This window comes from Ahaetulla prasina, chromosome 6 (assembly GCF_028640845.1).
Source record: "Ahaetulla prasina isolate Xishuangbanna chromosome 6, ASM2864084v1, whole genome shotgun sequence".
NCBI lineage: Eukaryota > Metazoa > Chordata > Lepidosauria > Squamata > Colubridae > Ahaetulla > Ahaetulla prasina.
In genome coordinates, this window is record NC_080544.1 from 49,300,380 (window position 1) to 49,313,031 (window position 12,652).

The 12,652-nt window shown below is 40.0% G+C and overlaps 1 protein-coding gene across 1 annotated transcript in view; it reads left to right on the forward strand.

Moving 5' to 3' along the window:
* Window positions 1-11,731, forward strand: part of RAB11FIP2 (RAB11 family interacting protein 2) — a 141,862-nt gene extending 130,131 nt beyond the window's left edge. Inside the window, exon 6 of the transcript XR_009155812.1 lies at window positions 8,981-11,731. The gene's annotated coding sequence lies outside the window, so the exon portion shown is untranslated. The remainder of the gene's footprint in view (window positions 1-8,980) is intronic.
* Window positions 11,732-12,652: the final 921 nt, after the last annotated feature.

The following is a 12,652-nucleotide window of genomic DNA, read 5'->3' on the forward strand; positions in this document are numbered from 1 at the left end:
TTTTGATTCAGAAGAATAATCTTCATTCTCAGGTTGCTTGCGTCTTTATGTTTTTAAAGTTCCAGGCTTGCTGTTATGCTTAGCATTCTTGTTTATGCTCAATGGTGGAGAACATGCTTTGTGTGCAAAAGATGGCAAATTAATCCTTGAGATAAGATTGGAAAAAACTTATGATTGAAATGCTAAGGATCCAATAAGGATCAATTATAATGAGGTAGATTAAATAACATACTATATGAAAACAAGGTACTTTTATATATGTCTGACATTTTATGTAATTCAGTACATGTTCTATATGAAAAAAATCAATTTGAAATATTTGAATTTGATCCATTTGCTTAACTGGTCATGATTTCTTTGGATTGTATTTTAACTTCAGCTTTCTTTTTTTGAAGCTCTCCCTCATTTGATGCCTGCTCTCCAATTATGATATGCGCTATATCACTCCCTTTTCTCTTGTTTGTTAATGGAAAAATAAAACAAAAGGCATCATCAGTCCCACTATCATAAACAGTGAGGTGATATGCCTAACTGAAAAGTTTTTTCAGATTATTAACAGATGAAATATAGAAAGCGTAGCATTTCAAAGTTGCCAAGTCTTTGGTGGAATATGTTACATTCCAGTGGGTTCATCTGTTTAACAGTCAACATTTTGCTGTATGTATTAACCTTGGCTACATATGCTTTTGGTTTCCAGTTTTACTAGCTTTCTTCTCTATTACCACACTTTCCTTTTTATAGTCATATAGGAAATCATAATAAAAATGATAGGTCTACTTCATTGTATGGCATAAATAGAAATAAATAGTTCTTGCTTTTTTTCTACACATGGGTTTCAGAGAAAAAGAACAAGCACTTGTGCTGCAAAATGTAGATGACATCCAGTTTTGTTTCATTCATTCATTCATTCCGAATGTGTCTGTAGCAAACCACAAGAATGGCAAAATGACATGTATCTCTTAACTTCATGAGCGAATCCCACCTTTATGTACTTTTGTCCTGAAATCAGTTTTGACAACACAAGTCACAGTGTTTGTCTCATGATGCATTGTTCCTCATTTTCTCACCAGTGTCCCTCTCCCCAGTGTGAATACCCCTGGGAATTTTTTTAATTTATGCCATGCTCATAATGAAGATGTTGATTAAGCGATCAGGCCAATGACAAAGCCAAAAAGTTAGCCTCATTCTGGAAAGCTTCAGCTTAAGGATCTGGACACAAAATAAACAAAGCTTAAGGATCTGGACACAAAATAAACAAATAAATGAAGATGGCATCACATCTTGATCTATAGAAAAACAAGACAGTTTCTTCACTTGAGACACTTATGCTAAAATGTAATCAAAATAATCCAAGCGAGAGGTAACGAGCGCATGAGTGACTGTGCACAAGGCATCCCGATCAAGGAAGGGGCGCAACTGCCGAACCAGGCGAACCTGGTGGAAGGCCCTCCTGGAGACGGCCGTCAAATGATCTTCAAACGACAGCCGTTCATCCAGGAGGACACCTAAGTTGCGCACCCTATCCTTTGGGGCCAATAACTCGCCTCCAACAGTCAGCTGCGGCAGCAGCTGGCTGAATCGGGATGCCGGCATCCACAGCCACTCCGTCTTGGAGGGATTAAGCTTGAGCCTGTTTCTCCCCATCCAGACCCGTACGGCTTCCAAGCACCGGGAAAGCACTTCAACAACTTCATTGGGGTGGCCCGGGGTGGAAAAGTACAGCTGGGTGTCATCAGCATACTGCTGGTATCTCACCCCGAAGCCACTGATGATCTCACCCAACGGCTTCATGTAGATGTTGAACAGAAGGGGCGAGAGAATCGACCCCTGTGGCACCCCACAAGTGAGGCACCTCGCGGTCGACCTCTGCCCCCCTGTCAACACCGTCTGCGACCGGTCGGAGAGATAGGAGGAGAACCACCGATACACGGTGCCTCCCACTCCCAATCCCCCCAACCGGCGCAGCAAGATACCATGGTCGATGGTATCAAAAGCCGCTGAGAGGTCTAATAGGACCAGGGCAGAGGAGTAACCCCTGTCCCTGGCCCTCCAGAGATCATCCACCAATGCGACCAAAGCTGTCTCCGTGCTGTATCCGGGTCGAAAGCCGGACTGGAACGGGTCTAGATAGATGGCTTCATCCAGGTATTGGGGTAGCTGTCGCGCCACAGCACTCTCTACAACCTTCGCAACGAAGCGAAGGTTGGAGACTGGACGATAATTACCCAAAATAGCTGGGTCCAGGGAGGGCTTCTTGAGGAGGGGTCTCACCACCGCCTCTTTCAAGGCGGCAGGGAAAACCCCTTCCAACAGAGAAGCGTTGATAATCCTCTGGAGCCAGCCTCGTGTCACCTCCTGAGTGGCCAGTACCAGCCAGGAAGGACACGGGTCCAGTAAACATGTCGTGGCGTGAAGCCTCCCCAACAACCTGTCCACGTCCTTGGGAGCCACAGGGTCAAACTCATCCCAAACCGGCTCAACAAGACGTGTCTCCTCTCCCTCGATTGGATCATCCCAATTTCGGTCCAGACCGTCCCGGAGCTGAGCGATTTTATCGTATAGATAACCACTAAACTCCTCGGCTCGTCCCTGCAAAGGGTCATCCCGCACCTCCTGATGAAGGAGGGAGCGGGTCACCCGAAACAGGGCGGCCGGGCGGTTATCTGCCGACACAATGAGGGTGGAGGCGTAAGAACGCCTCGCCTCCCTCATTGCCACTAGGTAGGTCCTAGAATAGGACCTAACTAGTGTCCGATCAGCTTCGGAACGACTGGACCTCCAGGTGCTCTCTAGGCGTCTTCTCCGGCGTTTCATCTCCCTCAGCCCCTCGAAGAACCAAGGGGCCGGATGAGATCTGCGCCGGGTCAGAGGCCGCAAAGGCGCGACATGGTCCAAGGCCCCAGCCGTGGCCTGTTCCCAGGCCACGACTAGTTCCTCAGTCGTGCCGTGGGCCAGATCCTCAGGGAATGGCCCAAGCTCCGTCAGGAACCTCTCGGGATCCATCAGGCGCCTGGGACGGAACGAACGTATAGGTTCCGTCTCCCTGCGATGGTGAGTGGCGGTTCGGAAGTCTAGGCGAAGGAGAAAATGATCGGACCATGACATTGGTTCTGTTACTAAATCATCTAATTCCAGATCATTTAACCACTGTCCAGAGATATAAATCAGATCCAGCGTGCCTCCCCCCATGTGCGTAGGGCCATCATTTACTCGAATCAAGTCCAAGGCCGTCATGGAAGCCTGGAACTCCCGAGCTGCCGTCGATAACAAGCCAGCTGATGGAAGGTTGAAATCCCCCATGACTATAAGTCTGGGGGTCTCAACCGCCACAGCGGCAAGTACCTCCAACAGCTCAGGCAGGGCTGTGGTCACGCAGCAAGGAGCCAGGTACGCGATCAACAAGCCCAACTGATTCCTATGGCCCCACCGCACATAGAGGGATTCACAGCCGGCAATCTGAGGAACAGTGGCCTCCCTCGGCTCTAGATCTTCCTTAATAACAACCACCACCACCCCACCCCTACCTTGGGCCCTCGGCTGATGAAATGCTCGGAAACCTGGAGGGCACAGCTCAACAAGGGGAACCCCCCCTCTGGACCCAACCAGGTCTCCGTAATGCCCATCAGGTCCGCGGACTCTCCCTGAATAAGATCGCAAATCAGGGGAGCTTTATTAGCCACGGACCGGGCATTACACAACATCAGCCGAAGATCCAAGCTCTGAGGATCATGGCCGCCCGAGGAACGGGTGGGGACTGGGGGGCCGGAGCACGTGATCACTTTCCGACATCGAACACGTGCTCCCAACTCTCGATACGTCCCCCCCTCTCCACCATATCTGCCTCTCCCACTTACCGTACAGATTGAACAACCCTCTAGTCCTGGAACAGAGCCCTCCCCCCCTGCCTTCAGACCAGATGAAGTAGTGCTGCGAACAAGCACAGGGGCTGGATCCCTCCCCGATGGGTTCTCTCCCCCACCCGTCAAATCCCTCCCCCCCACCCTCCCCTTAAAATTCCCATTAAAACTCCCCTTAAAAAACCTATTAAAACAATTAGTTAAAAATCCCCTGAGTCTCCTATTTTTGGCATGCCATCTCTCGGGGTTCCAAAACCCATCCTCAAGATGGGCCCTCGATAATGTGGGGGGCCAAACCCGCGAGAGAGGGGAATCTCGCAGGGCAAGAAGGTCAGCCGCTGTAAATATCCGCATGATAAGAGTCCGGCAGGCAGACCCATCCTGGACCTGTCAAGATGAAAATTGACACACCAGTAATTCCGGGTGAAAGACAGACGAGATATAGTTCTTAGGCGGTGGATGAAAAACCGCCATGATTAAGTCAGAGCACCAACCCCTCATATCCAATCCCGAGGGGTGGTCTATGGATGAGGGGAGGGGGAAAAGGATGAAGTCCTACAGTAGTCAAGCTAGGATTGTCCAGGACCATCCTCAGTTCACCCAACTGGGGGCCAAAGATCTTCAGAAGGTCCCCTTGCAGCCAGCCCATGGGCGTCCTCTAAGATGATAAAGAGGCGCCCATATGGCCCGTGATCGTCCTTCAAGTTGACAAAGAGGCCGAAGCACATGCCTAATGGGCCGGCTTGAATTGAATTTTATTAATTTTAAATTTTTATTAATTAATTTAAATGGGGTTTTTAGTTTATGTTATATTTTAACTTCTCAGACTAATTTTAAAATAAGTTTTTTAATTTGCATTTTAAATTGTATATTGTATTATCTGTTTTATTTTTGCCTGTACACCGCCCTGAGTCCTTCGGGAGAAGGGCGGTATAAAAATCAAATAAATAAATAAATAAATAAAATGCCATTACCAACATTAACAGCTAACTTATAGTTATAAACAAATGTTATAAAGTAAGCAAACACCTTCCTTGTCTTTTTCCTTCATCTTCAAATATACATTTTTGTTTTTCCTTTCTATAATATTCCAACACAATATTAATTATGCTTAACCACACTATTTAAAATCAGTGTTTAGATCTAAACCAAGATACAAAAGTCTGATGGAAACATGAACATTCATAGGTCCGCTTGGCCTAAAAAAATAGAGTTCTTAATCCCAGTTAGCTGGAAGTTACATATACTTATTTATCATGAAGATCCTGCACATTCTCGGAAGCAGTCTTTTCTTAAGTACTGTGCTTAACGTTCCATAGATTATTTGCCACTGAAAGATGCTGGGGCTGTGTCACAATTTAAACTAACGCATATATATTTCATTCACTCATTACTCTGAATATCCATCCATCCATCCATCCATCCATTCATCCATCCATCCATCCTGTGATATTGTGTAATTGATGACATGATTAGGCTTTTTTTAAAAAGTCAGATTGAAGACTCAACCTCCATGCGATGGGATGAGTTCCCGTCCTTGTTCCAGTTCCTGCCAACCTAGCACTTTGAAAGTATACAAATGCAAGGAAATCAATAGGTACCACTTTGATGGGAAGGTAACAGCACTTTGTAATGTCATGCTGACCACATGACTGCAGAAATGTCTGGACAGCACTGACTCAATGGCCTTGAAACAGAGATAAGCATCACCCCCTACAGTCAGCAACAATTAGAATAAAATTCTCAGGGACTCTTTTACCTTTACTTTGGGAAGATTGTCCTTAGTTGCCTGCCTCTGAGTTTGAAGACAGAATGTCAGCTCTCTCACCTATTTTCATGGAAGAGTCATAATTTGGTTTCTATAGGGCCTACACTTTCTTAACATTACATTTTCTCCTCAGTACAGACCAATTTATTGTGTACAAAAGCCCATATTAGTTCATATATTTACTATGCAGTTTTTGAACCTAAACATGATTCCTGGTGGTTAAATATCATGCATGTACAGCCTTTGATTTATATGGAATATTATTCTTATGAATGACAGCACAGCACAGTTGTCCCTTCAGTGCAGAAAGATAGTATCAACCCCAGAAGATGCCTTGTAAGGATAAACTATTAAAATGACTAATGGAATAGATCCTGAGGCCTGTCCTGCTTAGATCAGATATTAGATTATGATCATGCATCATGTAAAATTTTCTATTTATTTCAATGTAACAATATGCATGAGTAGCTTGGATCCAACACAAAGTGCCCAGGTTTTTTTTAATGGCAAAGTAATTTATTTTTCTTCAAGAATTTCCATAGGGATGTATGATTCAGTCACGTCTGGATTTGATCATTTTCCAGCTGTTTCAGCCAAGCTTATTTTCTTTTACTTCTCTGCCGTATTCTGAACATTAAAAAGTCAGCCCAATCATACTGAATGATTTTTTTTTGTGAACATGTCTGTTAATATATACATTTCTATGTCAACTGATTTGTTGTTACTGTTGTACACAATATACAGATATCAGTGCTTTATCTTTTTTTTATAAATCCCCACATATCACTACATTCTACATTAGGAATAGTTCACCAAATGCTACTGTATTAAATCCTTATCAGAATATAAACTGAATAATTCATGTTCCCTTAATATTAGAATGCTACAATATTTATTCTTGACTGTAGCAGCTTAAAATAAAAAAAAATCAATCTATTAAGAGAAAAATATTTTCCTTGTAGCAGCTCTACTTTGATATTTGGATTGTACTCCTCTAGAATACAATAACAGATCGGTTTTTTTTCATATAGTAGCAAATGCAAAAGTTACTTTTGTTCAGGGGGCTGAAGAATAAAGGAAAGATTGAAACAGCTGAACATGAGTGACCAAAGATCTATCCTTGAGAAATTTTGTAAAAATAATAACTGTGGAGATTGTATTTATATGAGGTATTTATGGGACAGTTTGGCCATACACTTGTGGCAAGAGTCAGCAAAGCAATTCACTCAGAGCAAAGGGGTCAGCCTCTTTCCGCAGAGCAATTTAAAAAATATATAACAAGTATCCTTCCTGGTATACAATTGGCCTATACTGTGGTGAAACAGAGCTTTGTGCATAGCAAGCTGATGAGACAGATATCTTTCCAAGTTTTACCTTTCCGCACAGGCTCATTTTCCCTCATAATTGCAAACCACAAGCGCCTCAATTCAATAGCCTTGAAAATCCAACTGGCCCTACGAATCCAAACACCTCTTGGAGAAATTAGGTTATCATTCATTAGCTATCTATCATTTGGCCACTGGTAGGCTGGCAGGATATGAGGGCCATTTAATTAGGCCCAGCACCACTCTTTGGTGTGAAAAGGGCTCTCAAAAGCTTCAATTCCCTACAGCTTCACAGCGGGAAGTTGTTGGCGATAATTGACATAGGATTTCCTTGTTAACCAGCAGCAGACATGCTGGATTAAAGCGACAGAGATCTCAAGAAGAAAGTGAAAAGAGATAAGACAGGGCTTGGAAAGACTTGTGCTTATTTTGCACTTGAGGATGATGAGCAAATAGCAATAACAAACTGGAGAGCTGCTCCCTGCACGTAAGGCCTTCACTTATCAGTCCCATTTCAGCTTGGCTGATCAAAGATTGACTTCCCTTCAAATAACACAGGCCTGGGGTTTGTTAGTTTATTAAGCTGCAGGTTTTATGAATTATCACAGTTTTAAAGATGGATTGCGGCTTATGTGAAGGGGGAGAGGATTATCGTGTTTTCATCTAAACAATTATAAAATATCACAGCTGAAAGCTTGCTTGCAAATGACATCATTTTCTCCTGCAAACTAAACAGGGCCATTGTATGCCTTCCTATACCACACTCCAACAAGTGTGCTGCCTCCTGAAAATTAACTCGGCTTTTGAGAAGCAACCACAATGTAAATATATCACTAGTTCAGAGTGCTTGTGCTGTTTGACAAGGAAAGTCACATAAAGCAGTTCAAAAGTAGAAGCAGCAGCCTGGTGGAGACCTAGCCTATAGAGATGCTTCTTAAATTATGCTTCTGATAAAATGATCCTGAAGCACATGCACATGAGTATTGTTAAAATGAAAATGTCTTCGTTGGATGAGTGACAATTATTGTATCTCACTTAATAACTTTACCTTGAACAGCACATGTGGTAATAATAAAGAAACTAAAGCAATAAACCCTTGTTGGAGTATTTCTTCCTCAATTTTTTTTGCGGGGGGGGGGGGGGGAGGAGAATATGCGGATAAGGTTTTACGTGCAAATGGAATATACATTCTATATAATAAAAGCAAGATACCCTTGAAAAGGCAGTACCATGATCAGACTACTTATTAATAGGACCAGTGTAATCATTGTAGATACAGAAAATTGTAATTTATGCTTTCTAAATCATAACATAACCTTAGAGATAAACAAATTAATTAACTTAATCCGCCTTATAAATATTCCCCATTTCATTATGGTTTTTGGAAGCAGTAACAACTTTGCTGTTGTATAACTTTGTAGAAGTTTGCTATTGACATCATCAACTGAATTTTGTCTAGAAATACTTTACACATCCAAATAGAATTAAGCGTTACAATTAAAGGATGAAAGTTGATGCAAAATTAATGTGTTGTTTTAATTACTAGGTGACACTAGATTTAATTGTAAATTGGTGGAGTCAAATATTTCCTGTGTCTATTGTAAAGTGGTCTACTCTGGGTTATTCTGAAAAAGCATTTACACATTGGGGACAATATAAAATATCTTGATTTTTGTGTCTTCCAAAAACAATGTTTATCTTTAAAGCTTGGGGACAGAATATCTGAAGACCCCTTGATCTATTTCTTCCTCAAAAGGTGAGTAATCAATAGTAATTTCACTTGTTTTTTTAGCCCCCAACAGTCATTCATTTGGAAGGCCTCTGCTACATTTTAAAGTTCTGATAGACACTGCCCTTTTTTTTTCTTTTTTGATACTGGTAGAATTTAATGTGATTTTTTAAGGAAAGTACTTTGATTTTGCCTTTATTTTATTTTGATCAGAATGTAATGTTGATGAATTTATCTGTTTGTCATTTTGATGAGAAAATTATTTATGAATATTTATCTTTATAAATATCGTTATAAACAGACGGGAGGTCGAACGACTAGCCTCGTGGTGCGACCAAAACAAGCTGGAACTGAACACACACAAAACTGTAGAAATGGTGGTAGACTTTAGGAGAAACCCTTCCATACTTCCACCTCTCACAATACTAGACAACACAATATCAACAGTAGAAACCTTCAAATTTCTGGGCTCTACCATATCGCAAGATCTAAAATGGACAGCTAACATCAAAACATCATCAAAAAAGGACAGCAAAGAATGTTCTTTCTATGCCAACTCAGAAAATTCAAATTGCCCAAGGACCTGCTGATCCAGTTCTACAGAGGAATTATTAAGTCTGTCATTTGCACCTCTATAACTGTCTGGTTTGGTTCTGCAACCCAACAAGAATGACACAGACTTCAGAGGATAATTAGAACTGCAGAAAAACAATTGCTACCAACCTGCCTTCCATTGAGGACCTGTATACTGCACGAATCAAGAAGAGGGCCGTGAAAATATTTACAGATCCCTCACATCCTGGACATAAACTGTTTCAACTCCTACCCTCAAAACGACGCTATAGAGCACTGCACATCAGAACAACTACGTAGACACAAGAACAGTTTTTTCCCGAATGCCATCACTCTGCTAAACAAATAATTTCCTCAACACTGTCAAACTATTTACTAAATCTGCACTATTAATCTTCTCATCGTTCCCATCACCCATCTCCTTCCACTAATGACTGTATGACTGTAACTTTGTTGCTTATTTGTACCCTATGATTATCATTAAGTGTTGTATCATTAAGTGTTAAATTTGTACCCTATAACCATCATTAAGTGTTGTAAGTGTTGTACCTTGATGAAGATATCTTTTCTTTTATGTCTTGGTGCATATGAGAGCATATGCACCAAGACAAATTTCTTGTGTGTCCAATCACACCTGGCCAATAATAATTCTATTCTATTCTCTTCTCAATTTTACCTCATAGACTGTTTTGTTATCTAGCTTCCTGATTGGTAAACTGTGAAACTTACATGACAATATTTCCCAATAATAGCTATTTTTAATTCAATTCTTTAGTCAGTACTTTGCTACAGCTTACTACTGCTTCTATCTTTTTACTACCTAAGGAATTAAGAAAACACCTTGCCATTTAAGATAAGCAGATACACGTACCAGGTTTTTCTTTCACAGAAGACCTGTATCAAACAAGAGTACCACCACACAATTATATACTATATGCAGAAAGGAGAAAACCATGAAGCACCCCATAAGAATATTTTATTATGTAACATATTAAATCCATTCTTCCTCCTCTTTATATGCCAGATGTCAGACTCAACTAAACTGTTTCTTTCTGATGTGCACAGCAGTTTTTAAAGCAATTGTCCACAATACATTAGAGAAATATAGAATCATTCCAGACTAATGTGGACAATTACAATGATAGCTGTTCCACCTTTATCAGGGGACCAGAAAAGAGAACCCAGAAAATAAGCTTCAACAACATGGAGTTAACCATCCTGATGAGGTTGTCTGATGATATCAATATTAGCAATATGTATTCCTGATTTCCCACATCTCAATTTAGAACATGTTCATTCTTTTAAATTTTCCAGAAACATTCATGAAAGAAGTTTCTCTGAGATTTCATTAATACTTTATTCTTTCTAAATGCTCCCCTTCACAGCCATCACATGGATTCATGTATTCAGGCTACATTTAATGTATTTTTAGTTTTAGATATTCTCCATATTTTGATTTTTTAAAGCATTTTTTGTCTTTTCGAAGAAAGTGGGGTACAACTATTTTTAATTAGCTAGTGCAAGAAGCTCAGAGATGATGAGACTCACAGGCTAATTAATTGATTATTGTCCTTTCCCCCCCCCCCAACATGTATTTGGAAAGTAAGTTTGGTATAACAAATAATAGCATTTAAGGTTCTCAGGTGAAAATCTTGCCAATCTGATTTCCTCTTTTCCCAGCTTGTAGCTATTCGTGATAACTAGTGATAGCGAATTTTTACAGATCTAATATTTTGTGTCCTCCTCTCCCCCTCCCCCATTTGTATTTTTTGCAGATTGAAACAAAATGCCTCACTTAATTTCTTGATTTTTCTAATGATTTTTAAATAAAATTATGAGTCTGTTTGTTTGTTGTGATCATTTCAGGATACAAACATAACGTCTGAAAATCATATGTATGAATATTTGAATTAGTTGATTATAAAGTTCAGCTGTAGAGTCTATAAACTAAATCCCTTTCAATTGACTATAGCTTATATTTGTCATGCCAAATTTAAGAACACCCAATTAAACTATAATTGTACACTCTTATTAATACAAAGAGGACTTAGATCTTGGCTGTAATTGTCTTCTGTGGTTTGGAATTTATTTATATGTTTGTCAGATTATGACTATTTTAAATTTTAAAATAAGAAAATGCTTCCTAAATTACTTATCTTTAAAATATCTTTTGAAATGAAGTTTGGATTTGCCATGTTGTAGACTTACTGCATTTGAGGTATTTCCTGAAGAGAATATAATTCATGCATAGGGTTTCTCCCAGGAAAAGAGAAATGAAAAAATTAATTCAAGTGTGGATATTTGATAAATTCCTAAAGTTACAAGCAATGCATCTGCTTTTAATGTTTTCTATCAGAAGACTGATGTAGTATATCTCCCCCTGCCTTTTTTTGAGTCAGTGTTTAATCATCCAAACAACCTTATAATAGGGAAACACACTTTATGGCACTGGAAGATTTACTTTTCCATTGCCATGTGACTCTCTTGACAACCAATAAATGCTTTATATTGATGAAGTGAACAAATCTCTATCTGGTCATTTTCAACTTGAAACTAATAACCACCATCATGAAATCAGGCATGCAATAAGCTAGGTTAAAACAGAGTTCATCAAATAAATCATTCAGGAATTTTCTATTTCTCTCCCAAGACACGTTGCACATCTGCTTGTTGAAAGGAGGGAAAAAGCAGTATTTCTTTGATCAACTTAAAAAAACATATTCTTATACCTGTCCCTAGGGCTTTTTTTTTCCTGGACCCAATCCTAGAAGATGTATGGTACACCCACAGATTGGACTCTTTTCAAGTGAATTTAGGTGCAGTATTATTGCCTAATAATATAAGACATTTGGAGACGATATATGATGTTGTGTGCCAAGTAACAGAGAGATAAGAAGCCAACTTCTCTGTATTTTTAGATGTCTAGAAATAACTTTTTATAAACTTGTTTGGGGGGAAAAATCACTGCATTTTAACATTTGAAGTAATTTAAACATATAGGGACATATTAATGATACAATGTAGATGCTAACCCTGATAAGGCTGATTTCCGGAATAAGATGCCATATACAACAGGAAATCAAAACTTATAGCAAATTCATTCCTGATATGAGTTATTATCTTTATTATAGGTCACAGATCCAGACAACACAAAATTCAATATAACACATGAAATAAATGTGTCTGTGACCTGTCTACTTTGTGTTAAGAAGTTCAAATTTTATGGGCTACATTTATTATACAAACCTAGCAATTAGATTTGGCTAGAGCTATTGTACAAAGTATTCTTCTATCTGTCCAGGAAATGGGCTAAAATATATACAAATTATCTTGGTAGAACTCACAGTGAAGCAAAAAATGAAACCATGATTTCATACTCCTGACTTCACAAGTGCAATGT